Source organism: Malaya genurostris, chromosome 2, assembly GCF_030247185.1.
Source record: "Malaya genurostris strain Urasoe2022 chromosome 2, Malgen_1.1, whole genome shotgun sequence".
Taxonomy (NCBI): Eukaryota; Metazoa; Arthropoda; class Insecta; order Diptera; family Culicidae; genus Malaya; species Malaya genurostris.
In genome coordinates this window covers 259700631-259712683 of record NC_080571.1, presented here as the reverse complement: position 1 = coordinate 259712683, position 12053 = coordinate 259700631, and the positions used below count along the sequence as shown (strand labels likewise).

The window sequence follows — 12053 nt, the reverse complement described above, 5'->3', positions numbered from 1 at the left end:
TACTCAATCGACCATCAATGCTTCGATTATTCGATCCGATACGGAGGAGTCCAACACTGCGTGATCAATATTCCTATGTCTCTCAAAAATTGTGGCTAGAAACATTGGTATTCGATGACTTTATTAACATAAATAGGACAAAATATTTATTAAAAGAAACAGGACCATTTCACTATATATACACATTTAAGTAATAAGAAAATTTCGTTTCTTCGGTGGTTGTTGTTGAAGACATTTACCAATCGATTAATTTATAAAAAAGAATTCGAATTTCCAATACAAGGTATAACACGTCTCAGTCCAACAATGATGTTGCCAAATAGGGAACCGTGCTAAAAACAAATCGAGTCAAAATACTAGGTCGAAGAGTACAGTATTCAATTTTAATTCTATCAGCAACGGTTGTATTGAAAATTGTGCTTCGTGCCCAATCTGTAGTACTGGGCGGAGAAATCGATGTACACAAAAATATCGATATCTCCGTGAATAGATGACGGATTCTTACAATCTAAGGCTTGTTTGATGTTTTTAAAGGAGGGAGTGAGGGATAATTTTAATCAAAAACACTTTTTCTGTCATTTTTCACGGAGGAACACCTTAAGCCAATTTATTTCAACTTTTATTTTTACATAATAAATTAAATGTTAAATTTTCACATATTAATATTGAAAAATAAGGCGGTAACAGAGCATTCCCAAAAACCTCTTTTGAGAAACACATTGCGCGGTGAACACGACAACTCGGCGTAGAATTATCTGAAATCAAAAATATTCTTAAATTTACTTAAAGTGCTAGTTATTTCTCCCCCCCTCCGCCGTTCTCAAGTTATTATTTTGATTCCTTAACAGTTCGTGGCATATTTAAGCAGCAACGCAATCCGCCAATTTCGAGTTAAAAAACTGCTATAATATGAAAATGGAAAAATTTTAAAAACGTAGGGGGTAGGTATTTAATACCAAGAAAGTATGTTCCAAGTTTGAAAAGAATCGGTTCAGTAGATTTTGCAGAATCGTGTTCACAGACTTCGAAAAATTGGTTTTCAGAAACATGCGTTTAAATTTTTTTTCTCAAAAAGTATTTTGACAGTTTTGTTCCGATTGATTTGGAACTTTGACATAATATTTTTGAAATGTTAAATTACAAGAAAATGTAGAAAAAAAAAGATTTTCCTTACTCTTCCACTGTTGATGGTGTTTAATATCTCACTCAACTCAGAAGCTATTCCGGATATTTGGAAACATCAAATCGGTTTTCAAGAAGGGAAATAAAGCTGACGTATCTAACTATCGTGGGATGGCCGCATTATGCGCTGTGTCTCAGTTACTTGAAAATATAATTCTGGATTTCATCAAGCATAGCTGCACTAACTAAATTTCGGAAACATAACACAGTTTTATACCAAAACGATCAACTACAACGAACTTATTGTCCTATACATCTTTTATAATTCGATCTCTACAAGCACGTCTTCAGGTTGAGATCTATCTAGACGGATTTCTCCGCAGCTTTCGACAAGATAACTCACCAAATTGCCGTTGCTAAACTCTAAAAACTTGGATTTAGTAGATCTTTACTCAACTGGCTTCAATCATATCTAATTGGTTGGGAAGTGTTAGTGTTAATCGGTGACTGCACTACAACACCGTTTACCGTAGGCTCTGGAGTCCCTCAAGGCAGTCACTTGGCACCATTTATATTCTTGCTCTACCTCAGTGATCTCAACATTCTATTGAAATATCACAATCTTTCGCAGATGATTTTAATATCAGCTAGTAATGGAGAGACCCTACTAATATTCCTAGTTACATAGATCGCTCATTGACCTTGATCGGTAGTAATCTACGTTCCCATCCCTTTCTGAGATTACCTATTGCAAGAACAAATTATGGTTATGATGAACCGTTCTCCAGTATGCGCCGAACATTTAACAACTGTTCCAATGTCTTCGACTTTCATTTATCTCGAAATATGATTAAGCGATTGTTTCATAGTTACTTGTCAGATGCGGATTTGTCTGTAACCGTTAGTGTTTTATTTTCGTTCAACCTTCATTCCATCTCTCTATCATCTGCATGTGAAACTAATTAGATTCGATCGCACTAAATTAACCCGGTCGTCCTTTCCTTTTTTATCTGTTTTCTACCATCCATTTTTTTTATCACTAAATAGATCTGCTTGCCGATTCTAACCCCGCCGTTTTCTCTGTCCTCCACCATCTTTTTGATAATTAATTAGATCTACATGCTGATTCTTGCCCCGTCGTTCGCCCACGCTCGTTTAGCAATCCCTCCACTAACCCTTGTATTCCATTTACCTATCCACTTTTCTCCTCTCTTTAACCTTTTAAGCAAGAGCACTGTTACTGACCTGTTATGCTTGGGGTCATCAACTAGTTATAGAATTATAGATTTAGTTTTAACTGTTAGTTTAATTTGTAGTGTTAAGCCTAACTATATCTGTTGGATCACTGTAATCTGTTGATACAAACAATGAGAAGGTTTTATGCCTGCTTGAAATCATATTTAGTTTTCAAGGTCAATTGTAACAGATATTGTTGAAAAACTGGATGCCTCTTTATTCTGCACTCTTACATACAAACAGAGAAATTTGGTAATCGATTGGTAAATGACATTCGGCCCTCCGGTCATCTGATAGGTTTTCCAAAGTTATAGAATTCACCTATATATTATATTTTTAAAAAGGTAAGACGATAAATGCAACGTGTTTGAAGTTTGCGGAGCATTACAAATTTCAAATGAACGGCTGCATGAAAAAATCGGATAAGTGCAACCTAGTTTGAAAGCCCCGTTTAAATACTTTTGAATGCAAAAGTCACAATTTTCATAAAAAAGGTTATACAATCACTGTGAAACCCAACTTTCGAACCAAAGCCCCGAGAGCCGAGTGTCATACACCATTGGAATCAGTTCGTCGAGTATGCGGAATGTCCGTGTGTGTAACTTTTTTGCGCACTCATTCTTCTCGGAAAAGGCTACACCGATTTTCACAAATTTCGATTCAAATGAAAGGTTTTAAATAAAAATTCTTGAATTTTATCTTGATCCTATTTCCGGTTCAGGAGTTACAGGGTGATTAGTATATAAATTTCTGTTTTATGTGTTTTTTTTTTCAGAAAAGACCACGTAAAGAGCAGCAATTTCCTAAAATGTGTTTGAAAATATCGCTAATATGTAAATATTGCTACCAGATGACGATAAAAGTTCGATTTAGTCATACCGGGTCTCAGTTTCCGTTTACGGAAATAGTGGCCAAATCTTTTAAATAGAACTCACTTTAATTTCTTAAAGACGGTTAGGTCGACTTCCTCAAACATAGATTCAAATGAATGGTCTTACAGTATTATAAACATACTACAATCTTCTAAATTGTGCTAAGAACTAATTAACTTTATGAAGCCATTGAAACTGACTTTAGATTTACCTGTCCCAAGATTCAGGTTCCCGAAGTACCGAAAATACTCCAAAATGGAGCTAACTCACATTTCTCAGAAATGGCTTAAGTGATTGTGAAATAGGTTCAAATGAATGGTCTTATGGTGCTATATACAGGGTCCGGCACTCGAAGTGTAACCAACTTCAGACCGCTCGCGCAGCTGACGCACGGGCATCAGCTCTCTAGAAATTTTGCTAAATGACAGTTCGGAGTTGTATTGTTTACAAGCGCAAGAAAGCATTTTGCCAAAAGTGAACGCGAAAAAAAAATCAGTGATGGATTTAAAACGTAATAGTGTGATTGCATTATATTTAGATGGAAAATCACAACCAGCGATTGTTCGTGAGCTCAAACACCTTAAAGTGAATAAAGTTTTTGTTTATCGCACCATAACTCGTTACAATAATACTGGTAGCATCGCAAAACGTCATGGAGGTGGTCATCAAAAGACTGCAACGTCACGTGAGATGGTTCAAAAAGTGAAGAAGCGACTTGAACGAAATCCTCGACGAAGTGCCAATCAAATGGCAAAAGAACTGAAAATATCCGACCGTAGCATCCGCCGCATACTGAAAAATGATCTGAAGGTCAAGCCTTACAAGATCCAAAAGGCGCATGATCTCACACCGAAGCAGCAACAAGTTAGACTTGAGGGAGCGAAGGAGTTGCTTCGTTTGGCCGAAAGCGGTCAATTTCCGAACATTGTATTTTCTGACGACAAATTTTTTCCAATTGAGCAATTCGTAAACTCTCAAAACGATAGGGTTTACTTGACCGACCGTTCATACGAGAATTTGAGTCATCGATTGGCCACCAGGAGGCAGCACCCGCAACAGATAATGGTTTGGGCCGCTGTAACCGCAGATGGGCGCTCTCCAATCGTTTTCATCGAGCCTGGCGTCAAGGTAAATGCGACATATTATCGGGAAAGTATTCTGGAGGTTGCTTTGAAGCCGTGGGCAGACAAACATTTCGGTGGCAGACCATGGACGTTTCAGCAGGACTCGGCACCGTCTCACAAAGCTCGAGTGAACCAAGAATGGCTGAAAAACAACGTTCCGAACTTCATCACGACCACACAATGGCTCTCGAATTCACCAGATGCGAATCCAATGGATTATTCTCTTTGGGCCATTTTGGAGAGCAAAATCCGAACTAAAAGATACACCAGTCTCGAGGCGCTGAAAAAGTTATTGTCCGCGAGTGGGCCTAAATACCTGCAAGTCACATTCGGCAACTTGCGATTCGTTTTTTGACCGTCTCAAGGCCATAGTCAAGGCAAAAGGTGGTCATATCGAGCAAAAGTGAATTGATTCTGGATTTTGTATTATTTTTACACATTTTGTACTTTGAATTAAGTAAAAGTAATTTTCCAAACTGAATTTATGGCCTTTTTAATTGGTTACACTTCGAGTGCCGGACCCTGTAATATACTAAATTTTATCCGGTACTGACATTCGGTTCCTGGATTACACATTGATAAGTGCTCAACATTTTAAACACTTGCAAGGGTGGTGGTCCAAAACTGCAATTTCAGGCCTTTAATTATTTGGCGGCTTTATCGTGAACTTTTTCTTGTTGGTGTCTTCTGCAAAGTTGTAGGGATTATTAACGCGGTCTTATGGAAATTAATGACCATGCTCTAGCACGTGTGTAAAGACAAATAGAAAAATTAACTTTTCACTGGAGGCAGATAGAGAGTTTTTGTCTTCGACGATATTGTAGTCATTGAAATTTCTGGTAACTTTGTTGAAGAAAACATTTCCCTAACTACAACCGTTAACTCATTATTCGTTTTTTTCTTTTTATCTTTTTTCACATTAATTCTAAAGAAATGGTTTATTCAATAAAGTGTTAGATCTTGTAGAAGTATGTAAAATTGTAGATTACTACGAAGCTCTACGCCATTTTTTGGAATAGTTATGGATAGTTTTATATACAAAATGGTCATATTTCGTACCTAATTATTTCTGAAGGTTGCAAAAAGTTGCTGTTACGGGACGAAGGACAGTTCGGAAACTTCTTTTTAGCAAACTCGAAATTGATGGTTGGAGTAAGCTTCAAGCTAGAAATTTAATGTTAATTTATGAATTCATTCCTTCTTTTACATTTTAGTTTACTTACATTATAAGTCTTCTTCGTGTACAATTCGTCCTACTGTAACAGTCCAATATTCGTTTTATATTTCAGCTGCGTGTTATATCCTAGGTTTTAATCATTTCAATTTGAAGACTTCATTTTACTTACGATCTATATTTAAGTTCAATTAGAATTTTTAATCAGGAAATACATTTTAACGGGGCACTTGTTTCTTATCGTGTGTGACACTAGTTTTATTTGACATTTCTACCTGTACCGACATTTCAAAGGGGCTTATCGTGTCTTCTCTTTGACGCAGCATGATCGCTGATCTGTGTTGCCAACAGGCCCCCACCCGTATTGCTCGTAGTCTCTTCAGCTATACCAACATTAGACTCACGTACGTCCAGGGCAGCGAGCATTGTGGCCGGTCGTTGACGAATCCCAGTTGAAGTGAGGACATCAGCTTTACGTACTCGGCCATCTGCTCCAGGATACACTTGCAGAATTTTACCCCTAGTCCAGCTATTCCTAATGTTCTCATTTACAATAAACACCAAGTCGCCTACGTGCAACTGTCTCGCTTCCCCGAACCACTTCGTTTGCCTTGTAATAACCGGTAAATACTCATGGATCCAACGAGTCCAGAAGCGGTCTAACATCACTTGAGCGAGGTTCCAACTCGATCGCATTATCGTACGAGGGTCCACTGGTAACTTAGCTGGTTGTCCAACACCACTAGAACTGAGTAGCAAAAAGTGGTTTGGCGTGAGTGCTTCTTCAGTTGCGTTGTCCAACGGAATGTAGGTCAACGGGCGTGTGTTCACCATCGCTTCTATCTCAATTAATACAGTAGATAGAATCTCTTCATCCGGATTTCGGGCGACGGGAAGATAAGCAAGAGCGACTTTGACAGAACGTACGAGGCGCTCCCACACCCCACCCATATGGGGAGCGTACGGTGGATTAAACTTCCATTGAGTTGCCGCGTTCGTGAAAGTTCCGGCTAATGAACTATTGATTGCTTCAATCTCCGTTTTGAGCTCTCGATTCGCTCCTTGAAAGTTGGTTCCTTGATCGGAGTATATCTCCAATGGTGCGCCACGACGTGCTATGAATCTACGAATAGCCATCTTGCAAGATTCGGTACTTAGATTGTAGGCTACTTCCAAGTGGACAGCTCGCACTGTCAAACAGGTGAAGAGCGCCACCCATCGTTTTGCATTGCTGCGTCCGATCCGAACAGTGAGAGGTCCAAAATAGTCTAATCCTACAAATGAAAATGGGCGTATATAAGGCGTTACCCGTACAGCCGGAAGCGGACCCATCCGTGGTGTCTGTGGTTTGGACTTGTATACTTTGCACCAGTTACAACGTTTACAAACAATTCGAACAGCAACTCGTAGTGCAGAAATGTAGTATTTCTGAATTATTTCGTTCACCACAGTTTCACCATTTGCGTGATGAAATCTACGGTGGTACCAATCAATTAGAAGATGAGTGACGTAACTCTTCTTAGGCGCGATGATAGGAGATTTCATGTCCTCTGAAGCCCACTTCGCCTCACGCATACGTCTTTCCATGCGGATGATTCCTCCTACGCCAATTGATGGTGAAAGTTTGTAAATTTTGCTACTTTTCTTAATCGGCTCTTGTTGGTTTGGTGGAAGTAATTTGTTACGCTGCAGTATTGCAAACTCCTCAGCATACTCGTCCAATTGGACAAGTTTCCATATGGTAAATTCAGCCAGCTTTAGTTCTTCGCTTGAGAGAACCTCGGTGATGGGAACTGATTCATGTAGCAATTTCCTTTTACAGTTATTGTAGAAACGATTCATGAAGGTGACTGAACGTATTAATCGCTCGAACTTTGAGAACCGTTGGAAATCTACAATTTGCTTCGTAACACTGTGTGAGAGAACGTGTATTGATCGCATTTCTTCTGAGGTTTCAGTTTGTGGTTGTTTATATTGTGGCCAGTAATCCATCTTTTCGTAAATAAAATCCGGACCACTGAACCATCTGCTGTAATCCAGCATGGCTGTTTCTTTGGTCCATTTAGTGCCGTCGTCAGCCACATTCCACTTCGACGGTACCCATCTCCACTCATCAACGTCGGTTGCTTCCAAAATCTCGCCGACCCTGAATGCTACAAACTGTGTGCGTCGTCGAAGATCTGACCGTAGCCAAGACAGCACCGTGCTGGAGTCGCTCCATAGAACTTTTCGTGTTATTTTCATTGTATGATCGGAAATGACAGTCTTCATTAGTCGTGTTCCCAGGACAGCTGCTTGAAGCTCTAATCGAGGTATAGAAAGCGGTTTTATAGGAGCTACTTTGGTCTTAGCAGCAACGAGACTACACCTCACAGCTCCATCATCTACTATGCGGAAGTACGCAACAGCAGCGTACGCTGATTCGCTCGCATCAACGAAGATATGCAGTTCGAGACTATCATATGCGTGCGATCCATATCCAGGGAAATAACAACGAGGGATTCTAACATTTTCAAGTTGGCGTAGCAGTTGAACCCACAGGCGCCAACGAGGGAATATATCCGTTGGAATCTGATCATCCCAACCAATCGCTGATCTCCACACATCCTGCAAAAGTACTTTTCCATGAATAAGCAAAGCCGCTACGAATCCTAATGGATCGAAGACGCTCATGACCAAACTCAACGCTTCTCGTTTGGTTGGAACAACTTCTCCGCTCAGCAGTGAACGCAAATCATCTCGGAGCCTGATCGAATATGAGAATACGTCGTCTTTCGGTAACCAAGTCATTCCCAACACTCGCTCTACTTTATTACTTTTATCCATTCCAAAGCTCTTCGCCGTCGTTGAATCATGCTCTCCTATTCGTCTCAGCACTTCCGATGAACTCGACAGCCAATTTCTGATTTCGAAACCTCCTCGAGCGTGAACAATGCTTACGTCGTTTACCAGTTGCACTGCTTCGTCGACCGTATCTACGCTGTCCAGGTAGTCATCAACGTAGTGGTTTTTCATCACTGCTTCACATGCTACCGGAAATTCGATTGCTTGCTCCTCTGCATTCTTATTTTTTATGTATTGTAGCGAACACGGAGAACACGTGGCGCCAAATGTAGCTACATCCATGATGTACACTTGAATCGGCAGCTCCGGATGATCCCTCCATAAAAATCGCTGAGCCTGGCGGTCTTCCGGTCGTATGAACACTTGGTGGAACATTTCCCGCACGTCTCCACTAACAGCAACTTGTTTCTGACGATACCGACTGAGCACAGATGACAATGGAGTGAGCAGATCCGGTCCTTTGAGTAGAACAGAGTTCAGGGAGATTCCTTGCACAGTAGCGGCAGCGTCCCACACTACTCGTACCTTTTCCGGTTTTTTAGGGTTAATAACAACTCCTAACGGCAAATACCATATCCGGTTTCGATCTATTGCTGAGAGTTCACTATTAGAAGCAACATGAGCATAGCCCTTTGCTTGATAATCTGATATTTGCTTTCTAACATTGGCATACAGTTCTGGATTTCTAGCCAATCGCTTTTCTAAACAAAAGAGTCGACGTTCTGCCATAGGTCTGCTATTAGGAAAATCTACCACATCATACTTCCACAGAAGTCCTGTTTGAAATTTCCCACCTGGTATACGAGTTGTCGTCGCTTCCATAATTTGTTTTGCACGTCTGTCTTCAGCTGAATCTAACGCACTCGGCAACATAACACCGGTACTTTCTACGCTGAAAAATTTCTTGACCAGTTCGTGAAGTTCTTGATCCGTAGACTGGGAGCATACATGAAACAAGCGATTAGGAATCGTGTCGTTGGATGTTCGGGAGTTCCCACTGAGTACCCATCCAAGCCTGGTTTTGGTTGCCACAGGTTCATCTCTTTTCCCTTCTCGTTCTTTGAGCGACGTCATCATACTGGTATTATTCAGTCCGATCAGTATGCATGGTGAAGCATCATCATAGCTCTTCACAGGAAGCCCTTTTAGGTATGGAAATTTGCGCACTAACTCGGCGAATCGGATTGACTGTCGAGGTAAGTCTAAACTTTGTACGGTACGGACATCTTTTAGAATAAAACGATTAACGGAATCGACTCCAGAGATAGAAAGTTGTAGTTTCTGTGACTCTTCCTCCGTTCGCTTGACGCCGTTGGTCCATTGCATACAAAGTGGAGATACAGGACCCACCACACCTAACTGATCCGCTATATCTTTTTCGATAAGTGTAGAATCGGACCCACTGTCAAGAAAAGCGAAGGTTTGTAAAGACTTCCCATTTGCGTACAGTAAGACGGGAATTATACGGAAGAGCGTTCGATAGCGATAATTTTGGTGTACGGAAACCATCCCGGAGGTTGAACTTGAAATACAATGTTCGGTAATCACAGGGTTGCCTGGATGAAGTAGTTTGTGATGACGCAGTTGACAATCATTTAACCCACATAACGGGGCTTTACACGGCCATCTGCCGTGTGAATATAGACATCTTTTACACAGGTTGACATCAGATATTATTTTCCAACGATCCGCTAAACTCATCCGTTTAAATTTATTGCAGTCTTTTGGTTTGTGTCCCGTTAAATTACAAATCGCACAAGGACGCTCTTTTCTGATTTCTACCTTATCAGACTCGTTAGCACTTCTGCTCTCAGATCGGGTGACACTCGTTGACGCGTGAGAATTCATGAAAACTTTTCCTTTGTGGCGATTATTCCTTTGAATATTTGACTCCGTAATTGTCGTAACGCTACTAGCTGCTCTTATTATAACATTCATGTAGTCGGCGAAAGCTCGAAGGTCAGCTACCATAACCTTTTGTTTATGCATTGCCCAGTCTAATTATATGTTGGCTGGAAGTTTCTCCACGAGCTCCTGTAGTAAAATTGGATTGGCTAAATGCATTTCATGTCCAGTAGTCACTAGATGCACGCACAGGTTTCGCACTACTAATCCGAAATTAATCACTGTCTCCAGCTTCTCTGGTTTTGGAGCCGGGGTATTGCGAACTTCACTCAGCAGAGTATTTATAATGGCATCTGGGCGTCCGTAAGGAGTTTGAAGTGTATTCATCACTTCCGAAACGGTTGAGGGATTTAGCAAAAAACAACTAACTGCTTTCCTAGCATCTCCACGGATAGATCTTTGCAGTCGCATTAAATTTTCGCTGTCCGTGTGTAGAGGTTATATAACTGCTCCAAAACAGCGGCCATTCCGCAGGGTTGCCCGTAAACGTAGGGAGATCTTTTGATACAACATGGCGAGCTGCGAGTTGTTGCGCATTCGGCCCTTGTGACGGTTGAGAAGAACCGCGAGCTGGTTTGGGGAACGAGCATATTGGATTCTGATAACTCGACACACTCAACACTGGAGGGCGATACGGCGGTACATCATAGGGCATACCCACACCCGGTGGTATATCATACGACGAAAACGTTACATTTTGTGTCACGGGGGGAAATACAGGTGTGTTAAACATATGTAAATTGTCACGGTTGTAATCGGATACTACCGTTCTTCGGGGAGGTAAATTAAATGATGAAAAGGGCATACCTTGTGCCACGGGGGGCAATATGGCTGTGTTAAACATATGGAAATTCTCACTGTTGTAACCTGATACTACCGTGGTTTGGACCGGCGTTTGAAAATTCGATAGCTGCGCGGAGGTCGTTGCCACTGAACATCCTTGAATGTCGGGAACGATAATTTCTTCATTACGTTGAGAAGTTCGAGGTGTTGATTGACCGACCGGTTGTATCATCGCTAAAGAAGTCGTCACAGTACCAGTGGGTATTCTACAGAAAGAAGTTGAGACGGGAGAGATCAGGTCGACATAGGATAGACCTGCCGTGGTGATACAAGCGTTGATTCTGTTTCCACCTATTGGAAAACAAGGCATACGTGAGCCGTCACCAATTGCACTGGTCACAACAATGGCTTGTGCATGCGGAGGATTCGAAGCTGCTTGCGACGTGATTCCAGTGGGGATCTTCTCCCCAGATTTGGAACTCAGGGTCACTGCTGGGTGCTTATTCATCCATTCTTGCACTTTGTTTGCATTATAACCGAGGCTACGGAGACTTCGTGTGCTTTTTCTTTCGTCATCTTCCTCCAGACGAGCTTGCAATAGATCGTATTTTCTGGCGACAAATGCTTTTTCCAAAAGCAACATGTTCGCTATGGTTTTTTCCCTCCTTTCCATTTCTAAACGAATCGATTTTTCCTGCATTTCTTTATCCAGTTTCTCCTTTTCCAGCAAGAGCCTGGCGTGTACTTCTTTTTCATCAACAAGCCGCTGCATTTCAAGACGTATTTTAGCACTTGGAGTTGACGATTGTGAATCGGAACGTGAAGGTACTGGCGGACAGAACTGGCAGAAGTACGCTCTGCTCTCATTAGCAATGCTATCCCCAACACCGGCGCAAGTGAAATGGCTCCAGGATTGGCATCCGTCACATTGGACCATTTGACTGTCTACTTCGTCAGGTTGATTACATATTCGACAGTTTCGCGGTATAAGTT

The 12053-nt window shown here is 41.3% G+C and overlaps 1 protein-coding gene across 5 annotated transcripts in view; it reads right to left on the bottom strand.

Moving 5' to 3' along the window:
- LOC131429690 (dual specificity calcium/calmodulin-dependent 3',5'-cyclic nucleotide phosphodiesterase 1A-like) overlaps nucleotides 1-12053 on the bottom strand; it is a 614729-nt gene that overhangs the window by 283511 nt on the left and 319165 nt on the right. The window lies entirely within an intron of this gene.